Source organism: Anomaloglossus baeobatrachus, chromosome 4 (genome assembly GCF_048569485.1).
Source record: "Anomaloglossus baeobatrachus isolate aAnoBae1 chromosome 4, aAnoBae1.hap1, whole genome shotgun sequence".
In the NCBI taxonomy this organism is placed as follows: Eukaryota; Metazoa; Chordata; class Amphibia; order Anura; family Aromobatidae; genus Anomaloglossus; species Anomaloglossus baeobatrachus.
Genome location: NC_134356.1, coordinates 171,841,791 through 171,864,248, shown reverse-complemented (window position 1 = coordinate 171,864,248; position 22,458 = coordinate 171,841,791).

Sequence of the window (22,458 nt, the reverse complement as noted above, 5' to 3'; positions counted from 1 at the left end):
ACATCACTCACAGGTTTAAATGACCCCATTCTCGACCACGCCAGAACCTTTGACACTATGGTTTGGTGAGGGCTGGCAGCAAGGACCTGACTGAAGACTATCATGTCCCCTGAGGAGTCTTAGTGACGAAACGCGTCGGGACGCCGGGATGTCATCAGGGTCAGCATAGGGGTCCAGCTTGAGACCTAGTTGTGGTCCGTCCTTGTCAGGACGGAAGTCTGGGGCAGCAGTCTTTTGTTATTTTATATCTGGTAGGTGGTAGGGCCAGTACATGGCGGACATATCCACTACTCAGGATCTAGAGACTGCGTGTCCCTCCATCAAAAGGGATTGGGTGAGACCATTCCTTTTTTAATGCCTAAAATTGATTACATTGCGTATATCTGTATGACTGACCATTGTCAGCAAATGGAGTGCATTGTACTTTGATTGTTGTTTTTTTAGGTATTATTTTGTATGTTGTGTTTTTTCTGCCAATTGGACCACTGTCCTTTGCCTACAAACAACACTATTTTCCTTTATGTTTGTTTAGTTTTTTTCATGTGTTTGTTATTCTATTGGCCATCACTATATGCGACCCCTCTGGGCGCCTGCCTATTTGGGCTAACCGACATTACCAGGGTGTTTACTCACCTCTCATAGTGATGGCTTTCAGTACCTAACTTATGTGTCTTGGAGTGAATTTTGTTGCTCCTACAAGTTTAGGAATAAAGGTTATTTTATATGCTGAGATTGTACCCCATCTTTATTTGGATTGCTATTTTACCCCTTAGTTATCATCAGCACGTCCTCGGGCTGCAAAGACAAGAGAAAGAAAAAAAGGTAATTACAAACTTTTCCCACACAGGGGCAATTATTTACATTTAAACATACCAGGTACCATTTCACCACCAACCACCCACATGTCCGAAACCCACCCAAAAACCTCCAGGAGGTAGGTCGCCGGTCCTTTTGGTGACCAGGTCTGGGCCATCACATTCCCCAGACCTTTCCTCCAATCTTCCTCTCCTGAGGGGAGTGGTGTAAGGTAGGCCCCATAAACAGGCGTACCCGCTTCCGAGTGTTGGAGGGCAGGCCCCATAAACAGGCGTGCCCCCTTGTTGGTGCAGAGCCATGCCCCTCAACAGGCAGACTCTGGGGTTGATACCAAGGAGGCAACTTTTTACAATGCAAAGTTTGTGGTTAAAGCCAGTTCATAACCAGTGGTCCATTTTTAAAGTGCACGTAAACTAGTGCAAAGAAAACATTTTAAAGAGGTCTCACAATAGTCCTTGTGGGCACATTTCGCTTAAACGTTACTTAACTGTAAACAGGTTAAACATTACCTTTCATACCGTCACTTTGAACTAAACTGTACTTTCTCTATAGCGTAATGGGAGCTGACCAAAGTTGCTGCGGGTTGACCTACGCAGTACTATACTGTCATCTGTCTGAGGTTGTGTCCTCCCACCCGATGTATGTGTCTCAATGTGAATAATAGGTGTACTAGGTATTGATACCAGTGCATGGTCTTCTGCTTCAGCTACATTTGGCTCTTCCAGGCTCTGAACAGGTTCTTCTGGGTCTCTTACTTCTCCAGATTGAGGGAATGTAATAACCGGAATAACTACTGCTCCATTGTATTGAGGCCAACTTGCTGGGAAATCTCCAAGTACAGTATGGATCATCTTTTCTTTTGGTTCTTGAACTGGCAAAGGGTTGGGAATTTCTTCAGGGATTCTTAGTTGTTCAGGACATTTCTTTAAGCGATCTCTAGAAACGACAGCTGTTGTTTTTCCTCCATCTTTGCTGATAAGGCATGTCTTTTCATTGCTAAGCGTCGATGGTAACACAGTATAGGGTTCTTCTTCCCAGTGATTGTCAAGTTTATGACGTCTTCTCTTTCTTTTGAGAACTATATCTCCTGGCATCAAAGGAATAGCAGGTGCTTTTCGATTGTAGGCCTTTTCTTGTTTCTCACGCTGCTGAGTCAGGCTTCGCTCCACACACTCTTGTACTTTCTTGTATTGGGCTTGGCGGTTGGAATCCCAATCAGCACCTTGTAGATGGTCTTCAGGGGTCTCAACTCCCATTTCCAGATCTACTGGCAATCTCCCTGGTCTGGCCCTCATCAGGTATGCCGGTGTGCAGTTCGTGGAACTCACAGGGATGTTGTTATACATGTCCACTAGATCGGGCAGTTTTTCCGGCCACTGACTTCGTTCTTCTAGTGGGAGCATCTTCAGAAGGTCGAGAATGATGTGGTTCATCTTCTCACACATGCCATTGGTCTGAGGATGGTAAGGCGTAGTACGGATCTTCTGGCAGCCGTATAGGTTACAAAACTCCTTAAACACTTCAGCTTCAAAGGCTGGTCCTTGGTCAGTGAGCACTTGGTCTGGATAGCCATGTGGTCGACAGAAATGTGTCTGGAAAGCTTTGGCTGCAGTTTGACCTGTCAAGTCCTTGACTGGTACTACCACCAGGAATCTGGAGTAGTGGTCAACCATAGTGAGAGCGTAGTTGTAGCCTTGTCTGCTGGGTGCCAACTTTACATGGTCCAGGGCCACGATCTCCAGGGGCCGTTTAGTTTGGATTGGCTGGAGTGGTGCTCTCTGGCTGTGCTGGTCTTTTCTTCTAAGATTGCAGGGCCCGCAGTTTCGACACCACTTCTCTAGGGCAGATCTCATGCCCACCCAGTAGAATCTTACTTTAAGTAGGGCCTCCAGTTTCTTCCAACCAAAGTGGCCTGCACCATTGTGATAGGCTTCTAGCACCATCCTCGTATCCTTCTGTGGTACAATCACTTGCCACACCTTCTCATGCGTCCTCGGGTCAATGATGCTCCTGTAAAGTTTGTCTTGATAGATGAATAATCGACCCCTCTCCTTCCATAGGTACTGTGCCTCAGGTGGGGCTCCTTTGTCAAGGCTGGCACCCGGCTGGCTGATCAGTTTCTTTACCAAGCCTACCGCTGGATCATTTTCCTGGGTCTCCTTCCAGTTGTAGTGAGGTAGTGGGTTCAGGGTCACCTCTTGGCGGTTGGCACGCGACTGCCGACACTGTTTTGCTCCATGGCGATGGAACGCTGGCAGCTCAATCTCTTCAAGATCATCTACATCTTCACCCTCGTCTGCTAGGTGAGGCATCCTGGACAGAGCATCTGCGTTGCCGTTCTTGCGGCCAGCTCGATACTTGACAGTAAAGTCATAATTCGCCAGTCGGGCTACCCAACGCTGCTCCATGGCACCCAATTTAGCAGTATCCAAGTGGGTCAGGGGGTTGTTGTCTGTGAAGACAGTGAATTTGGTGGCTGCCAGGTAGTGCTTGAACCGCTCTGTGATAGCCCATACCATGGCCAGGAACTCTAGCTTAAATGAGCTATAATTCTCTGGGTTTCTTTCAGTAGGCCTGAGCTTCCTGCTGGCGTAAGCAATCACACGCTCTTTGCCTCCCTGCACCTGTGAAAGCACTGCTCCCAGTCCCACATTACTGGCATCTGTGTACAGTACGAATGGCAGACCGTAGTCAGGGTAGGTTAGGATCTCTTCACCCGTCAAGGCCCCTTTCATTTGTCTGAAGGAGTGTTCTTCTGCTTCTCCCCAGTGAAATGGCGGGCCGGAGATCTTTCCTCTCTTCTTTGGGTGGCCTACCAGGAGCTCTTGCAAAGGCGCTGCCATTTTCGTGTAGCCCTTGATGAACCTTCTGTAGTAGCCTACCAAGCCAAGGAACTGACGTACCTCCCGGATGGTAGTAGGTGTGGGCCATTCCTGGATGACTGTGACCTTCTCTGGGTCCGGTGCTACTCCTTCTGCACTGACCACGTGACCTAGGTACTGGACCTTTGGCTTCAGTAAATGGCACTTGGATGGTTTCAGCTTCATTCCATATCGGGATAGTGCTTCAAAGACTTCAGCCAGGTGTTTCAGGTGGTCCTCGTAGGTCTTGGAGTACACGATGACATCATCCAGGTAGAGCAGGACGGTTTCAAAGTTGAGGTGCCCTAGGCAGCATTCCATAAGCCTCTGGAAGGTCCCGGGGGCATTGCAGAGTCCAAATGGCATGCTGTTGAACTCACAGAGGCCCATTGGGGTGGTGAAGGCCGTCTTCTCCCGATCTTCTTCTGCTACAGATACTTGCCAGTAGCCACTAGTAAGATCTAGGGTAGAAAAGTAGTTAGAGGCTTTCAAGGCAGCGAGGGATTCCTCTATCCTTGGCAAAGGGTAGGCATCCTTGTGTGTTATCTGATTTATCCGTCTGTAATCCACACACATCCTCATCGTGCCATCCTTCTTTCTTACCAGGACCAGGGGAGCCGCCCAGGGGCTACAACTGTCCCTTATGACGCCTGCCTCCTTCATGTCCTTCAGCATGTCCTTTGTGCGCTGGTAATGGGCTGGTGGAATAGGCCTATGTCTTTCCTTAATGGGAGGATGACTGCCTGTGGGTATGTGATGTTGCACCCCTTTGATCCTACCAAAGTCTAGTGGGTTCTTACTAAAGACCTGCTCGTATTCCTGCACGACCCTGTAAACCCCATGTTTCTGGTAGTCGGGTGTAGAGTCAGTCCCCACGTGTAGTTTCTGGCACCAATCCTCTAACTGCTTTTGGGAGGTCTCGCCCTCTTTTGAGTCAGCTTGTGTCAGGGGACCTACAGGTGTTATGGCGTCATCTGAGCATGTAAACAGTTTGGCTATGGTAGCGTACCTTGGTAGTCTGGCTTCCTCCTCCCCACAGTTCAACACTCGTACAGGCACTCGTCCCTTGTGTACATCAACTACCCCCCTGGCTGTCAGAATCGTGGGCCAGTGGTCTGAATGAGTGGGCTCTAGTACAGCCTGGTAATCTTGTCCTCTGAGACCTACCGCTGCTCTACACCACATCATCATTTCACTCCGTGGGGGTATCACAATGGGGTTTGCATCCATCACCCGTACACTACCAATCTCACCGCCAGTCTGTTTTACCTGTTGCTTCCTCAGAATGATTCGGATCTCCTTTTGCAAGGCTCTTTGCGACCTGCCCTCAGCACCTTCAACAATCTGGTGAAGCAACAACAACACTTCCCCTAGGCAATTTTCTATGACATTAGTGCCTAAAATCATTTGCGGGTTCCTTTCTCTAATATCAGTGTCCACAACAATCAGTCCTTGTCCCTTCATTTCCTGCCTTCCCACCTTTATGGTTACCTCTTTGACCCCGATCTGGTCTATAGGTTGTCCGTTGGCAGCATAGATGGTGAGGGAGGGGTCCGGTGGTCGGAGATCGTCGTCCGACCAAAACCTACGATAAAGGACATACGGGATCGTGGTGACCTGAGAGCCGGTGTCCAATAATGCCGGGGTAGGGATCCCGTCCAGGACAATGGACAGGACAGGACGTCCACCCACGTACTGATCACAGCAGCGACCTGGGCCTGATCTTCTTAATCCTGAGGACTGGCCCCCGGCCCCAGGTTTGGCTCGTTTAAAGGACAGGCCCTTGCATAGTGTCCTGCCTCCTGGCAACGACGACAGATGGGTTGTCCAGATGAGTCATAGCGATCACTGCTCCTGCCTCGGGTTGGGGGACCTCTTCTCCTCCGCATCCAAGGGACGTCCTCTGGGCTGTCAGCTAGCAGGATCCGATGAGGGACTTTGGTTTCTGAGGGCAACTGCATTGCTTTCAGGATTTGTGCGACATCCTTAGTGAGCTGTTGCACCTGGGAGGATAGTGTATTTATAGTCTCTGCTGACGCGTTGAGTCCTTTTGCAGTTACCAGGGACTGCGAGGAGGATTCTGCTCCTGCAGCCGTGGAACTGGCAGGCCATGCTGGTGCGACGGGGTCTGTGTCCACAGGAGGTTGGAGTGCTTTCACTGCCCTGTCTTTCAGAATGGCAAAGTCCACGTCAGGGTGTTCCAGGGACCACAGCTTCATCTGCTTCCCATCCTCAGGAGAGCGCAGGCCCTGCAAGAATTGTTCCTTCATCATCCGGTTTCCTTCCTGATCACTGACAGGGTCCACCAGCTTGAGAGCCCGTAGTGCAGCCTGCAGCCTGAGGGCATAGGCTCTTATGCTATCTTGGGGCTTCTGCCGGCAGTTATAGAAGTCCGTCCTCAGCTCTCCCTCGGTGCGGTGTTCAAAAGCAGCTGCTAGTTTGGCAAAGATGGTCTCAACAGAGCTCCGGTCATCATTGGTCCAGGACTCAGCCTCCAATTCTGCTGCTTCAGTCAATTGTCCCAGCACCACAGCGGCCCTCTGCTTACCAGTCATCGCGTGCATGTCTAGCAGGGTGTTGATCTTCTTCTTAAACCCGGTCAGCGTGTCTATTTTACCGGCGTATTGGGGCAGCCATTGCGCTCCTGGGACATACAGCAAGGAAACTGGCATTATGGGGGAGATTTCGGCCGGCGCAGCTGCGACCGCGGCACCGGCACCAGGCGCTGCTGCGTCCAGCGCGACGGGGGCTGGCATCGCTTGGGCTGCGTCGCCCTGACCAGGGGCATTACCTCCTGCAGCGTCCATTTTTCTTCAAAAATCTCCGCGCTCCCTTTCCACTTCCTGGGTCAGAACGCGCTCCGAATTGTGGGGATTCTGGGGCGGCCACACCTCTTCGTGGGCGGTGCTCTTCTCCCTCGCGCGGGCTGCAGCGTGCGCTTTTGAAGATGGCAATATGGCGGCGGTTCAATTTTTGCGGTCGGACCTCTGAGGCACACGGTCACCTGTCTGAACAGGTCTAGTCCAAATCCTGTTCGTGACGCCAGAAGTTGTGAAGCCCCGCTAGTATGTGTCGGTGCAGTACCTTCAGGGACTCCACGTGGATGGAACAGTCTGGTCACAGGTAGGGAACCTTCTTTTAGGATTGTCGTGACGCCACTCTCAGTATTGCGGTCAGCGGGGACCGCCACTGCAGATTAAGGGATGCCTGGGGCTGATGGTGGGTGCAGTCAGTATATTAGCCCCCTGAGAGTGAGGCAAGCCCCAGGCCCCGGTGTATGTGTGTGGGACCACAGGTCGCAGAATGACTCAAACACAGTTCAAGAAGTCTTTCAACGTGTTTACTCACTGTTTGGAGGTCACGGTGAGATGCCCGGGCGACACTGTGATAACCAGGTTGAACCAGGAATTCCAGGAGGCCGTTCTGAGGGTAGCTGTCCACTCGCCTTCCTTGCACTCTTTCTGTTTTAGGAGGATCCTTTGCTTGAAGCGTGGTAGGACCCCTCCAGGGAAGCTGTTACCACCCTGCTCCCCTCTCTTCTGGCTCGTCTGCCGGCAGCGTGGCCTTGGTGGGATGGCTTCTGGCCCTGTCCCCTTATGGGCCTGGTGATTGCTGCTTGGCTCAAGCTCTGTGTAGTCGTGGTGAGGGCATGAAGTTCCCCCCCACCTGTAGGTTAAGCAGCTCTGGATGATCTGCTGCCTGTACTGGGGACCTAGTTCCCCTTGTGTGCTCGGATACCGGGATCTCCGTACTCAGCCACCCTTCTCTCTGGATGATTTTCAGGCCGACCCACGGTACTCCTTTCTCCCCCGCTTTCAGCTACTGCACTCCTCAGGACCTGTCTGACACGAGAGCTCCTCTGCTCCCTTCCACACACTTCAACTTCTTCCTCCAGACTCTCCTCTTCCTCTCTCTCTCTGCCCTGCTTCCTAGCAACCAGCCCCTGAACACACCCCCAGCTGGGAATTGAAAGTTAACCCCTTCTGGCTACCCAAGGGTCCCCTCTGGTAATGTGGGAGGCCTGGTCACTATATGTTTGTGTGTGCACCTCATCCTGGCCTTTGGAGATTACCTGGAAGCATTGCTCCCGCATGGGTGCAATACTCTGTGGTGCCTGACCAGGTCAGGGGCGCCACAATAGCACCAAACTAGCATCCTGGTGGTGGCGTCTTCCTACCTTACAGAACCTACATAGTGGCTTGCTCTTATTAAAACATAGACTCAAGATTACCCAATTTTTATTAATACTTGGTGTCAGTGGCACTACTTCTGCCTCAAGGCCAGTACTTTCCTATCAGCAACCTAGTGTAATTTTGGGGACTTCATATCTTACAGAACCTACATAGTGGCTTGCTCCTATTAAAACACAGTCTCAGTGTTACCCAGTTTTTATTTATACTTGGTGTCAGTGGCACTACTTGTGCCTCAAGGCCAGTACCTTCCTATCAGCAACCTAATGTAATTTTGGGGGCTTCATATCTTACAGAACCTTAATAGTGGCTTGCTCTTATTATAATACAGTCTCAGTGTTACCCAATTTTTATTTACACTTGGTGTCAGTGGCACTACGTCTGCCTCAAGGCCAGTACCTTCCTATCAGCAACCTAGTGAAATTTTGGGGTTTCATATCTTACAGAACCTACATAGTGTCCTGCTGTTACTAAAACACAGTCTGAGTGCAAAAAAACAATACTAAAAAAAAAGTGTTTTCAAACCCTGTTTTCTTTTGGGGCTGAAAGACATTCACAACATCTTTATCGACTCCTCCAAGTGGTAGTTTGTCCAATAAAGGTACCTTTTGGTTTCTAGACTTACAGCGACAGCTATTGTGAGAAACTATTAACACAAGTTTAACAACCCGCCATAAGTCTTGTTCCACTGCCTTTAGAAAAGGTCACGTTACAGTATTCACCTTCAAATAATCAAACCAAAATATGGGAAAAGAAATGGTAAGGGCCGTGGACGAGGTGGTAGTGACAGTGGTGGTCGCCCAAGCAGTGTGATCGAGCCAAAGAAAAAGGTTCCTGCTTTATCTACCTCTGCCTTACTATCCCAATTTTCTTGTCCACGTGGGAAAGCACTCTTGCGCCCTTAACAGTACGAACAGGTAACGAGTTGGCTAGCAGAAAATGCCTCCAGTTACTTGTCGAGTAGCAAATCCCAAGGGTCCACACAGACAGACTTGAGTAGCCCAGAGGCTGGCCCATCAAATCCTCAGCCTGGTCCTCCTTCCTCACATCAGTATTTTAAGGAAACATATGACACCAAAGCAGGTTACTCTGATGAATTGTTTATGGGACCCTTTGACCTTTCTTGCCTCTCATCGCAAAACACCACCAATGCAGGTGAGGCCGTGGTGTGCAGTGATGCACAGATCTTTGAGCACCCAAGGCCAGAAGAATGCCATGTTGTTGGCTGTGACATGTTGGGCAATCAGGTGGAAGTGTTGGAGGATGATCAAAGTTGCCCTCAGGTCAGCCTAAAGCCTGCATTCCCGAAGATGTTGGCCTTCAGGAATTTGAAGACAACCACGTAGATGATGAGGTGACTGATCCAACATGGACGGGTGGCATGGATTGCGAGAGCAGCAGTGCAGAGGAGCATGTGCCTATAGTCCGCAAAAAGGCTGTAAGACATAGGGTTTCGACCACTGCCAGAAGTCAATCAACTGTGCACATGACCCCACCACCTGTGGCATCTCAGAGTCCAAAGGTCCGTGCACCACCTGTGCCATCTCAGAGTCCAAGGGTCCGTGGTGCGATTGTGTGGGAGTTTTTTTCCAAGAGTCCTTCAGACCAAACGGTTGCCATTTGTCAAATCTGTCAGACCAAGCTTAGCAGAGGCAGAAATACTTCCAGCTTGGGCACCTCCAGCATGAGAAACCATATGTTAGCCAAGCAAACCACTAGGTGGTTGACAGCTCTAGAGGAAAAACACGATTTCCAGACTCAAAACTCTGCCACTTCCCCTGGGCTGCCTGCTTCCCAAACTGGAGTGCAAGAAAGTGGCGCTGATGCCTCCTTCTCCCAACCTGATGTTGGCAAAACTCAATCATCAACGACTACATCCGCTTCGATGTCCCATTGTTCCATTCAGTTGTCCATACCACAGACCTTTGAAAAGAAGAGAAAATACCCCGTTACGCACCCAAAGGCAGAAGCCATAACTGCATTGCACGATTGATAGCCCTTGAGATGTTGCCGTATCATCTTGTGGGAACAGAGGCTTTCCATGACCTTTTGGCAGTGTTAGAACATCGGTACTCTCTGCCTAGCTGCCACTATTTTTCTCGTTGTACCGTCCCCGCGCTCCACAATCACGTGTCTGTAAACATCAAACGGGCACTCACCAACGCCATAACAGGGAAGGTCCACTTAACCAAAGTGGACAAGTGGAGGTGGACAGGGAAGCTACATCTCACTGACGGCACACTGGGTGAACTTGGTGGCGGTTGGTAGAGTCTGAGCCGGCAACATCCCATATAGTTCCCACACCCAGAATAGCGGGGCCCACTTCAATCACAGTTTCAGTAGCCTCTTACACAGCAACAACTTCCTCCTCCTACTCTTCATCTGGCTCCTGTGCATCCTCCTCAACATCCGCCGGTGTCCAACCGTCGACATCATTCCCCAGCTGGGATCTCTGCAGCACTGCCTTGGCTAAGTGTCAACACGCTCTACTGAAGCTCATCTTTATCGGTGACAAATCGCACACGGCACCTGAACTTTTGAAATCAATAACTGAGCAGATAGATAAGTGGCTTGAGCCATTGGACCTCCGTCCGGGGATGGTAGTGTGCGATAATGGTCGTAATATGGTGGCGGATTTAAAGCTTGGAAAGCTTATACAAGTTGTTTGTATGGCCCACATTGTAAATTTAGTAGTTCAGCACTTTCTGAAGAAATACCCTGGGATACCAGACCTACTTACCAAGGTACGATGTATTAGTGCACATTTCCGCAAGTCGTCTCTCTCTTTTGCAGGCCTGGCAGTGCTGTAGCAGCACTTAAGGGGGCTTTACACGGTGCAACATCACTAATGATATATCGTCGGGGTCATGGTATTTGTGATGCACATCCGGCGTCGTTGGCGACATCACAGCGTGTGACAGCTAGGAGCGACGATCAACGATCGCAAAAACGGCAAAAATTGTTGATCGTTGACACGTCGCTCCTTTTCATAATATCGTTGGTGGGGTGCATGCCGCTGGTTGTTGGTCGATCCTGCGGCACCACACATCGCTGTGTGTGACACCGCAGGAACAACGAACATCATCCTACCTGCGTCCACCAGAAAAGAAGAAAGGAAGGAGGTGGGTGGCATGTTCCGGCCGCTCCTCTCCTCCCCTCCGCTTCTATTGGGCGGCCGTTTTGTGACGTCGCTGTGATGCCGAACGCACCTCTCCCTTGAAGAAGGGATTGTTCGGCAGCAACAGCGACGTCGCTGAACAGGTATGTGCGTGTGACGCTGCCGTAGCGATATTGTTCGCTATGGCAGCGATCACCACATGTCGCACGAACGATGGGGGCGGGTGCTATCGCTCGCAACATAGCTAGCAATCGCTAGCGATGTCACAGCGTGTAAAGCCGCCTTTACACTTACCTCGTCACAGACTAATATGTGACCTCCCTACGAGATGGAATTAAACCTATCATATGTTGGCCAGGATCCATGAGCAGCAGAAAGCAGTATCCCAATTCCAGCTGGATCATGCCCGTCAGACACAGCTGCTAGACATAAGTACTGCCGAGTGGGTGTGGATTGCAGACATTTGTCAAGTCTAGGAGAATTTTGATTACTGTACCAACATTGTGAGCAGTGAGGATTCTGTTATCAACATTACCATTCCACTGATTTATTTATTGAAACGCTCTCTGGATGGTCTGACTGACGAAAGTGTTCATGCACCCAAGTTGTCTGTGGATCCAGACTTCACAATAGTTGCTAGTACCTCGGCAAAGAATCTCAGGCCACCTTTGCTCAGCATCATGAGGATGAGGATGATGAAGAACAGCCGCTTTGAAGTTGGTAACCAAGAGATTGACAACCCAAGCTTCAGGGCTGTCCAGCATGGATGGCCTGAGGAGGAGCAGAAGGAGGAGAGAGAGACTGAGGAAGAGAGGATGTTTAGAGAGACAGAATGTATTCTTAGCAGTGACACACAAAGGTTTCCAGTTCGGAGTCTGGGACACATGGCACAGTTCATGTCACACTGCCTTTCTCATGACTGTCGGCTAGTCCACATTTTGGCAGACAACAAATACTGGTTATGTACCTTCCTTGACCCACGCTACAAAGACAAATTTGCTTTGCTACTTGTAGAGTGAAATAAGGATTGCACTACGGAAACATTCAAAAGGGCTGTAGTGGAGCAGTTGATGAAACAATTACTATCAGATCATGCTAGCGTAAGAGGTAGCATGTCATCTCACACAACAGGATTACAAGAGAGGGATACGCATAGTAGGAGCAACACAGGCGGGGGACTAATGTGCCAAAAACTGGTCAATTTTCCACAAATCGTCAACTGCGAATCAGATAACGGTTGGGGGAACTATGACAAGGAGAGAACAGTTAAGTAAAATGGTGAGGGACTATGTAGGTGACCATGTCAGCGTGCTTTCAGAGTCTACTGTTCCCTTTAACTATTGAGTTTCCAAGCTCAACACTTGGCCAGACCTCACCTTATACGCTTTGGAAGTGCTAGCTTGCCCTGCTGCGAGTGTATTGTCTGACCGTGTTTTCAGCTCAGCGGGGTCATTAATAACAGATAGTCGCACACGACTATCCACGGAAAGTGCAGACAGTTTGACGATGATCAAAATGAACCATAGATAGATTGCCCCAGAGTATCTCAGGCTGCCTTTTAACAATAATAAGTGTAGCCCCAAAATTTGGATTTCTTAAGTTCAAATAAGTTCCTTTGTCTCTCATTCAAGATTATTTTGTCTTCTATCATCTAATGACACCACATGACTAATCTAAATTGTTATGCTGCTGTGATGTAATTGTTTGGCCCAATCACCCAGGGCAATATTTTTCAAGCCTTTGTACATTATGCACTTGCACAACCACTGTCTAGGCTACACTGTCTGGAACAATTGGTCAGGCAGTCTCTATTTATGTTCTTTATTGATGCTGTGCTCCACAGTGTGTTCCACGTGGCCCCCTGCAAAATCAGAATTTTCTTTAGCTCCTTGGCATGTATGCCTAGTTGCTTATCCTACCATTTTTTTTTTTTTTAAATAAGCTGTTGTGAGCTGTTGGGAGTACCTTATGATGCTGTGTTCCATGGTGTCTGAACCATTATCCCCTGGGGAAACTGAATTTATTAAACTCCTTGGCATGTTATGCCCTGTTGCTTATCCTACCAATTTTTTTTAAAAATATAAACTGTTGGGAGCTGTTGGGAGTACCTTGTGATGCTGTGCTCCATGGTCTCTGAACCCTTATCCCCTGGGGGAACTGAATTTATTAAACTCCTTGGCATGTTATGCCCTGTTGCTTATCCTACCAATTTAAAAAAAAAGCTGTTTGGAGTACCTACTGATGCAGTGCTCCATGGTGTCTGAACCATTACACCCTAGGGGAACTGAATGTATTAAACTCCTTGGCATGTTATGCCCTGTTGCTCATCCTATTAATTTTTTAAAAAAAAGCTGTTGAGAGCTATTGGGAGTACCTTCTGATGCTATGCTACATTGTGTTTGAACCATTTTCCCCTGGGGAAACTAAATTTTTTTAAATCCTCGGTGTTAGCTGATGGAATAAAGCCTGAGTTCCAGAGTGAAACAACTGCCACTTCCACGGTGCTGCATGCTTCACAAACTGCGGTCTAGGAAGCAGGCAATGGTGCCTCATGCGCCCAACCTGCTTTTGGTCAGATGCAATCATCTTCAATGACATCAGCTTTGATGTCCTATCGTGGCTTTCGTTTGTCCATAAAACATACATTTGTGAATCCTTTGAATAGAATTTGAATAGAATAGAATAGGTGGTGTTAGTGGAGGAGGAGGAGGAGGACAAGGCCAACACCCAAATGGCCACATTGGCAATAGCACTGTAAAGTGTTATGGAGTACGTATTCAAACTTTCCCACTAATGATATAGGGGATGCAGAAAACTATAAATGACTGCCGTCCCTCCCCAATCTATGTTACAGGGCCCACCTGAGAGCCCTAAAGCCCGCTTTACACGCTACAATATATCTTACGATGTGTCGGCGGGGTCACGTCGTAAGTGACGCACATCCGGCATCGTACAGGTACATTGTAGTGTGTGACAGGTACATGCGATTGCGATTAAACGTTAAACCGTTCATCGCATACACGTCGTTGAATCCTGACGAATTGCACATCAGGTTGTTCAATGTTCCCGAGGAAGCACACATCGCAGTGTGTGACACCCCGGGGACATTTAACAGATCTTACCTGCATCCCGCAGCTCCAGCCGGCAATGTGGAAGGAAAGAGGTGGGCGGGATGTTTACGTCCCGCTCATCTCCGCCCCTCCGCTTCTATTGGCCGGCTGCCACGTGACGTCACTGTGACGCCAAACGTCCCTCCCACTCCAGGAAGTATGGACGGGTAAGTACGTGTGATGGGGGTTAATTGTTTGTGTGGCACATTTAACAAATTGAACGTACGATGGGGGCGGTTACGATCGCATACGATATCGTATGCGAAATCGTAACATGTAAAGCAGGCTTTAGAAGTCTGAGATTTGAGCACAGCCAGTGGCCCTTCCTACATTTGAGTAGAGGGCCACTGAAACCGGTGGTGCTGGTGGAAGAGGAGGAGGGCAAGGTCAACATCCCAACAGGCACATTGTAGCTGACCTTTTAAAATGCTGTCAAATATGTTCCAAAAAAGGAGGTATGAGACAGACACCAATATAATGTATAAGTTACAGCCCTTTCTAATCGAAAAAGAAGGAAAAATGTAAAAAACGAAATGTGTGAACATATGCTAAAGTGTTTTTTTTGGGAGGTCGGGGCTTGATTTGACATTTTATTACAGTTATTAGGCACTAGAAACTGTTTCTTACAATATCCCCTCTTTTACTTTGGTTTGAGAGCTGTTCTGGCGACTACGTAAACGCCGCGTGCTGCTCTGGCAACGTTATTCAAAGACACCAGAAATGCAGTGAGGCACCTTCTACAGGCTGTGCCCATACTGTTTCAGCCTTTTCCCATCCATTTCAGCCTTTTCCTCAGTCACAACAGGTCACCGACAGGTCTGACGTAAAATTATTCTGGTTTCCCATACACTTACATTGGGGGTCGAATATTCGCGAATACTCGAATAGCGGTGAGGTATTTGTTGGATATTCATCGAATCGAATAATAGGGTATTCGATCATCCCTAGTTATTATAAAAGCATGTTTGGAATGGCGGATGTGCTGCCCGCACGTCAGCAGCCGGGCTTCTCGGATCCGGATCTGCAGTGGCTCGAGGGGTCTCCGGACCCGGGGGTGGTGCGGACACTCAAATAAAAAGGGGCATAATATGTCCAGGGGGATTGTTGTGGATAATTCGTGATGCCACCCACGGTGTGGTAAGATGGAGTACCACTGCTGCTGTTGGGGAGCACCCGGGGGTGAAGGAATGGCAGTTGGATGTTAACCCCTCCGTGCGGGGCTCAGTGTCCTGAACACGGGAGGTAATGGGTGTTGGTGGTGATGCAACGGGCCGGACAGGAGATTGTTGGTGTACTTACGATTGAATAAATGCACATGAGTCTGCTGGTAAACCAAGGTGTCAGTGGCTGGCTGCCGCTTCAGGGTGTATACGGTTCCCACACCCGGTTGGTGTACCAATGTCCCTTCCTCCGGCACTCTGTATTTTCCTTCTATTTTAGACGACCTCATATGGAACGGGGAAGTCCACTCCCGGTTTGGTTTTGGTTGGGAGTTGTGCCTGCGAAAACTGACCTTTGGAGTCTCAGTGGGTTGTTGCGGATACCCTATCCCACGCTGTGGACTGCCGTTTCGCTCTATCTGGGCTAACACTCTGGAACAACGTCTGGAACCTTGCTCCTGGCCTGGTTAATTAGAGAAGGGGTTTGCAACCGTCTTCTAACTAGGGTTCTGGTACCCAGCCTGTGCACAGTTTCCGGACCGGATCTCCGCTGTCGGTACTGGCGGGCTCCAACCCTGTCGGGACAGGGGCTGCTCGGATCCGGATCCGCATTGGCTAGAGGGGTCTCCGGACCCGAGGCGGGGTCGCGCGGCCACTCAAATGAAAAGGGGGGTATTTACAAGGGGTGAAAAAATAAAGTTCGTGATGCCACCCACGGGTCGTGGTGACGTGAGATACCACCGCTACTGCGTTTGGGGGAGCGCCCAGGAACGATGGGATGGCAGCTTGTGATGTTAACCCCTCCGTGGGCAGGGGGAAGGTATCCCGGGGCTTGGTAGTGGAAGGATGGTGACCCGTTGGAAGGAAAGTGGCACAGCGTACTCACACAGTCCAGAAATTCTGACACCGACAACGGGTAAACCAAAGTCCTGAATGTCCTACAGATGTTGTTGGAGCACGCTGGGTCCATGCCCTTTTGACGTTGCTGGTTGGTCTGAAGCCTTGTCCCTTGGCACTGTGTTTACTCTTTGTGGATACCTTTTGCCTGAAACTATTCGGGTCCCGCTCACCCGTGTGGCTAACGGAGTGAGCTTGCTCTCAGGGTTCACGCTTGGGATTTTCTAGATGGTCTTGGGAAGTCCTCTCCCCCTCGTTGTGCTAGTACCCCGATTTTAGAGCGGGTGGAGAACGGCTCATGAAGACTCCGTCCTCGTCGGGTAAATTACTGGGCTCCGTGAAGCTACTTCCCAGCCTAGGGTCCGCGTACCCCATCGTGTCCTGACCCCTGCCCGGTTGTAGAACAAGGCCGCCGAACTGCCCTCCATGGCAGTACCGTGCCCCTTGCCACTACCCCCTGCGACCGTGGTTCCAGATCCTTCCAGGCCAGGCTACCGTCTGGCACCTGGGACAGGTACAGGAGCCCAGCTCCGCAGTGTGACCTTTCACTGTCACTGCTGCACTCGAACTCTCCTATTCTCTGAAACTTCTGGCCCTACTTCTACCATCCCTCAATATGGGCGGTTCTATTCCCCTCAGGCTTCCCAATGGGTGTCTGGTGGGTGTGGTGAAGAGTGTTCCTCAGGATTTGTGTATACCTGTTCTCATTGTGAAGCCCCGCAGGTGTTGTGTCGGTGCATTACTTTCAGGGACTCCACGTGGAGGAACAGTCTGGTCACAGGTAGGGAACTTTCTCTTTAGGATTTTCGTGACACCACTCTCGGTATTGCGGTCAGGGTGACCGCCACTGCAGATTAAGGGGTGCCTGGGGCTGATGGTGGGTGCAGTCAGTTGTAGTGGCCTCCCGAGAGTAAGGCAAGCCCCAGGGCCCTGTGTAAGTATGTGGCACCACAAGTCGCAGAATGACTCACACGCACAAAAAGAATGTCTTTCAGGGGTTTTACTCACATTAGGTGGCAGGGTGAGTAACCCGGGCATAGCTGGGATGAACCAGGCTGGAACCAGGTATCCTTCTGGCTGGCTGATGAGGGTGACTACCAACTCGCCTTCCTTAGCCCTGTGTGTTTTTATGGTGACCCCGACTTGAAGTCCCTACGGGGGTCACCCAGGGAAGTTGCTGCCTGTTCTCCCCTCGTTTCGGCCCGTTTGCTTGTAGCCTGGAACAGGTCACTCCGGCTGCTTGCCTCCTGTGAACTATGGGCCCTCTGTTTGCTACGTGGCTGCGGACTCTGTGGTGGTATGTTGTGGGTCTGAAGTGCCCCCACCGGCAGGTTTGGCAGAAGAAAGGTGAATCTATCTCTGCACAGGGACCTGTTACCCTTGCGGGCCTGGTACCTCCCTGGCAGTCCCCTTACTCTGCCACCTCTTTGCTCTCTCTAGCCATGGGTGGATTTCGGGTGGCACTACCAGATGACCGATCTCCCACGTTGGTAGTCACTGCACGTACGCTGTCAGCTTGTAACAGCCTGCAGGGTCTGCTCCTCACGTCTGCTCTCCCTGAGTTGCACTCACTAACTGGCTCACTACTTCCTCCTCTCCTGTTCTTGCCTACGCAACCTAGCAACCAGGCTCTCTACCACACCCCTTGAGTGGACATGGGGGCCATGCCCCCTCCTGGATTCCCCAGGGGTCCTCCCAAAGGTAGATGTGCGAGACCTGATTACTATGCGCCTGTGTAGTCACACCTCGGTCAGCCTTCTGGATTACCTGTATTGTACTGCCCCCAGCATGGGTGCAGTACTCAGTGCTGCCTGACCAGGTCAGGGGCGCCACATTAGCAACACCAAAGGGACAGGACCCTTAGCCAAGGAGGATCAGGTACCATGCACAAGGGCAGACTGCAAAGCCCCCTTGTGACGACCTGATGGGCCAGGGCGTCACACTTGGAGTTACCGAGCCCTAACGAACATGCTAAGGCTTGTACTGAATTTGAAAGTGGCAAACCTTTATTGAACAGATTTGCTCATCTCTAATGAACACCTCAACTGCCTGTGCACCTCCAAAGTAGTCAGCAGCATAAAAGATCTATCACAATCATGGAATGAGGCCAGGTGTGGGTAAATATATAATAATAATAATAATTAATAATAATTTTATTCATTTATATAGCGCTATTAATTCCACAGCGCCTTACATACATTTGTAACACTGTCCCATTGGGGCTCACAGTCTAAGGTCCCTATCTGTATGTCTTTGGAGTGTGGGAGGAAACCGGAGTACCGGGGAGAAAGCCACGCAAACACGGGGAGAACATACAAACTCCTTGCAGATGTTGTCCTTATACAGAAGGAATTGATGATGAGTTGATGCAACTGTGAATAATAGAGATGATTGAATCTGCAGATATTTGGGATTGGCGGGTCCAACTAAATTGCTAAAAACAACCTGGTTCAGAAATGTAATTAATGCTGAATATCTGAGTGTATGCTAAACCCCATATAAGTGTATGGGGACTCGAATATTGTGCTTTAAAATGGTGGCAGAAAGAGCTAGGGGGATTAGAGCAGGAACATTATACTTATGGAGTCTCCTGCGAGACTGCAACACTACTTCTGAAGCTGCTCATTAACCCTCATATATTCATTACTTCCTCCACCCACCAGCAGTCCCGGCATCTGGTTGCAATCAGACTGTGCCCCCACCCTGTGTGACAGCGGGTGTGACTGCTTGGAATCACACATGCTGTCTGCATCTTTATAGTGGTGGAAAAATAATTAAATAAAACAAATTGGCATAGGGTCCCCCTATATTGTGATACCCGGCACAGAAAAAACACATGGCTACAGGCTGCAGCCTCAACCATGTGCTTATCTTGACTGCACATCTAAATAAGAGGGACTACATGCAGTTTTTTTAAAATTATTTAAATAAATAATTATAAAAAATGGCATGCAGGCACCCCCAATTTTGATACCCAGCCATGATAAAGCTGACAGCTGGGGGCTGATATTCTCAGGCTGAGGAGTCTCATCGTTATTGGGCTACTCCCCAGCCTAAAAATAGCATCCTGCAGCCACCCAGAATTGTTTCATCCATTGAATGCGACTATCCCGGCACTTTACCTGGCTCATCTCGATTGCCCTGGTGCAGTATAAGGGGTTAATGACAGATCACAGCTGCCACTAAGCCCTAGATTAGTAATGGGAGGCATCTATGAGACCCCCCATTACTAATCTGTAAGTGAAAAGAAATAAATACAAACACTAAAAAAATCCTTTCTTTGAAATAAAATACCAAAAAACCCTCTTTCTAAAAGCCCCTAGTTGTTGGCTTTATCATGGTTGGGTATCAAAATCGGAGTGGACCGCATGCCAGTTTTTCAACCCCTCTACCCCCGGGCGATTTTCCGTGGGTTTTTTTCCTCCCTTTTTTCTGAGAGCAATAACTTTTTTATTTTCTGTCAATTTTGCCATATAAGGGCTTATTTTTTGCGGGAAAAGTGTACTTTTGAATGAAACCATTAGTTTTACTATATAGTGTACTGGAAAACGACAAAAAAATTCCAAGTGCAAAAAAATTGCAAAAAATTGTGACTGTCCGATTGTTTTTGGGATATTTTATTCACTGTGTTCAGTATATGGTAAAACTGATATGTCGGTGTGATGCCTCAGGTTGGTACGAGTTTGTAGACACCAAACATGTATAAATTTACTTTTATCTAAGGGGTTAAAAAATTCACCAGTTTGTCCAAAAAAGGCACATTTTTTGCTCCATTTTCCGCAATAAGTAGCGTTCTCATTTTTCGGCTTAGTGATGGCTTATTTTTGGGTCAGTGATGGCTTATTTTTGCATCTCAAGCTGATGCTTTTAATAGTACCATATTTGCGCAGATGCTACGTTTTGATCGCCTGTTATCGCATCTTGCGCAAAATATGCGGTGACTAAAAAACGTAATTTGGGCGTTTGGATTATTTTTGCTGCCATGCGTTTACCATTTAGATTAATTGATTGTATATATTGAAAGATCGGCATTTCTAAACGCGGCGATACCAAATATATGTATATTTTTTACCACTTTAATTTTCAATGGGGCGAATGGCGGGGATTTGATATATTTTTTTTTTTTTTATTTTTTTTTACTTGTTTTTATTTTACTAATCCCCCTAGGGGGCTATAAGGATCTGCAGTCTGATCGCTTATTCTTTTTTTGTTGCTCACAGCTACACAGCTGAGACCAGCAGAAAAGCGCATCTCTTGTCAGTGACAGCAGCCGTCCCAGTGAAAGAGAAAGTGACTCATGCTAGCTACAGGAGTCATCACATGACCCTGTGCTACCATGGCAACTATTAGATCCATGTGATCGCATCATGTGACTTCCAATGGCGCTGGATACATGAATGCTTACCACGGCACGCTGTTTCATCTCACTGTGCGGACACGAGGAGAAAAGTACCGCACATAATGGGGAGCACAACAACAATAATTGATAAAGACAACCTTTATTTGTAGTAAAAGTTAAAAACCATTAAAATGCAAAACACACACCTAATAACACGGCATGCACCCACCGTCCAGCTCCAAAACAATGTTATGCATATTACAAATCGTAGGATACAAGCATTAATGATGCATTACAATATTTGTAGTAGCAATAAACAGCCTATATACAGCCGTAACAACCCAAGGGAAGTGCATAGCATGAGCATATACCCTCGTAAAGCCACAGGGCAAAAATGGCCCAATAATACCAGAAAGACGGCTTCCTCAGGGTAGGCGTGCCCAAAACTACAAAACCGGAAGGTTATAAAGGATATGTCATTGCGAAAAGTATATATAAATCACCTGTTGGGTGTGTTAGCTATTGGTCCGGACCGGTCCGTCATGGAGGGATGTGTGCGGTGCATCGCAGTGTGGTATATGCCATCACATTTTGACAGCGAGATACAAGGGGTCAACAGGCGCAAGTGGGTAGCGGACCCACTCGTGCCTTATAGCCGCACATGTCAGCTGTTCAAATCAGCTGACATGTGCAGCGATTGCTGCTGGCTGCCCACAGCAGCAGGCGGAGATTAAAGTGACACGATCCATGGCGTACCCATTACATCATGTGTTGTGAAGAGGTTAAACTATTAATTTAACCCCTTAACAACCGCGGGCCGTAAAATTACGTCCTAGCGGTCATAATATTACTGCCCGCGGTCTGCCGGCGGCAGCATGCTGCGATCGGCACACATCTCAGCTGATTTTCACAGCTGAGATGTGTGCCTGCTAGGCACGAGCAGAATCGTTATCTGCTCGTGTCGTTTAACCCCTTAAATGGCGCTGTCAATATGTGACAGCGCCATTATAAGCGCGATCGCGGTAAACTTTTACTTACCGCCCGATACCGGAAGTCACGTGACGCGATCACGTGACTTCCGTTAGTTGTCATGGTAGCACAGGGTCATGTGATGACTCCTGTACTACACATGAATTGCTTTCACTTTCGAAATAGAAAGAGCGTATCTGGTGTTTACAACTGTATAGCTGTGATCAGCAGATAGTGCAGAGCGATCGGAATGCAGATCGCAATAGCCCCCTAGGGGGACTAGTAAAATAAAAAAAAAGTTAAAAAAAGTTTTAAAAAATTAAAAAAAAACAAAAAAACCTAAAAGTTCAAATCACCCCCCATTCGCCCCATTGAAAATGAAAGGGTTAAAAAAATAAAAAATATACACACATTTGGTATCGCCGCGTTCAGAAACGCCCAATCTATCAAAATATAAAATCAATTAATCTGATCAGTATACGGTGTAGCGGCAAAAAAATTCCAAACGCCAAAACGATGTTTTTTTGTTGCCACAACTTTTGCGCAAAATGCTATAAGAGGCGATCAAAACGTAGCATCTGCGCAAAAATGGTACCGTTATAAATGTCAGCTCGAGACGCAAAAATAAGCCATCACTGAGCCATAGATCCCGAAAAATGAGAACGCTACGGGTCACGGAACATGGCATAAAACGTGTGCCACTTTTTTCGGTCAAACATCCGATTTTTTTTAACCCCTTATATAAAAGTAAACCTATACATGTTTGGTGTCTACGAACTCGCACTGACCTGAGGCATCACACCCACACATCAGTTTTACCACATAGTGAACACAGTGAATAAAATATCTCAAAAACAATAGTGCTATCGCACTTTTTTTGCAATTTTTCTGCATTTGGAATTTTTTTGCTGTTTTCCAGTACACTATATGGTAAAACTTATGGTTTAATTTAAAAGTACAGCTCGTTCCGCAAAAAATTAGCCCTCACATGACCATAT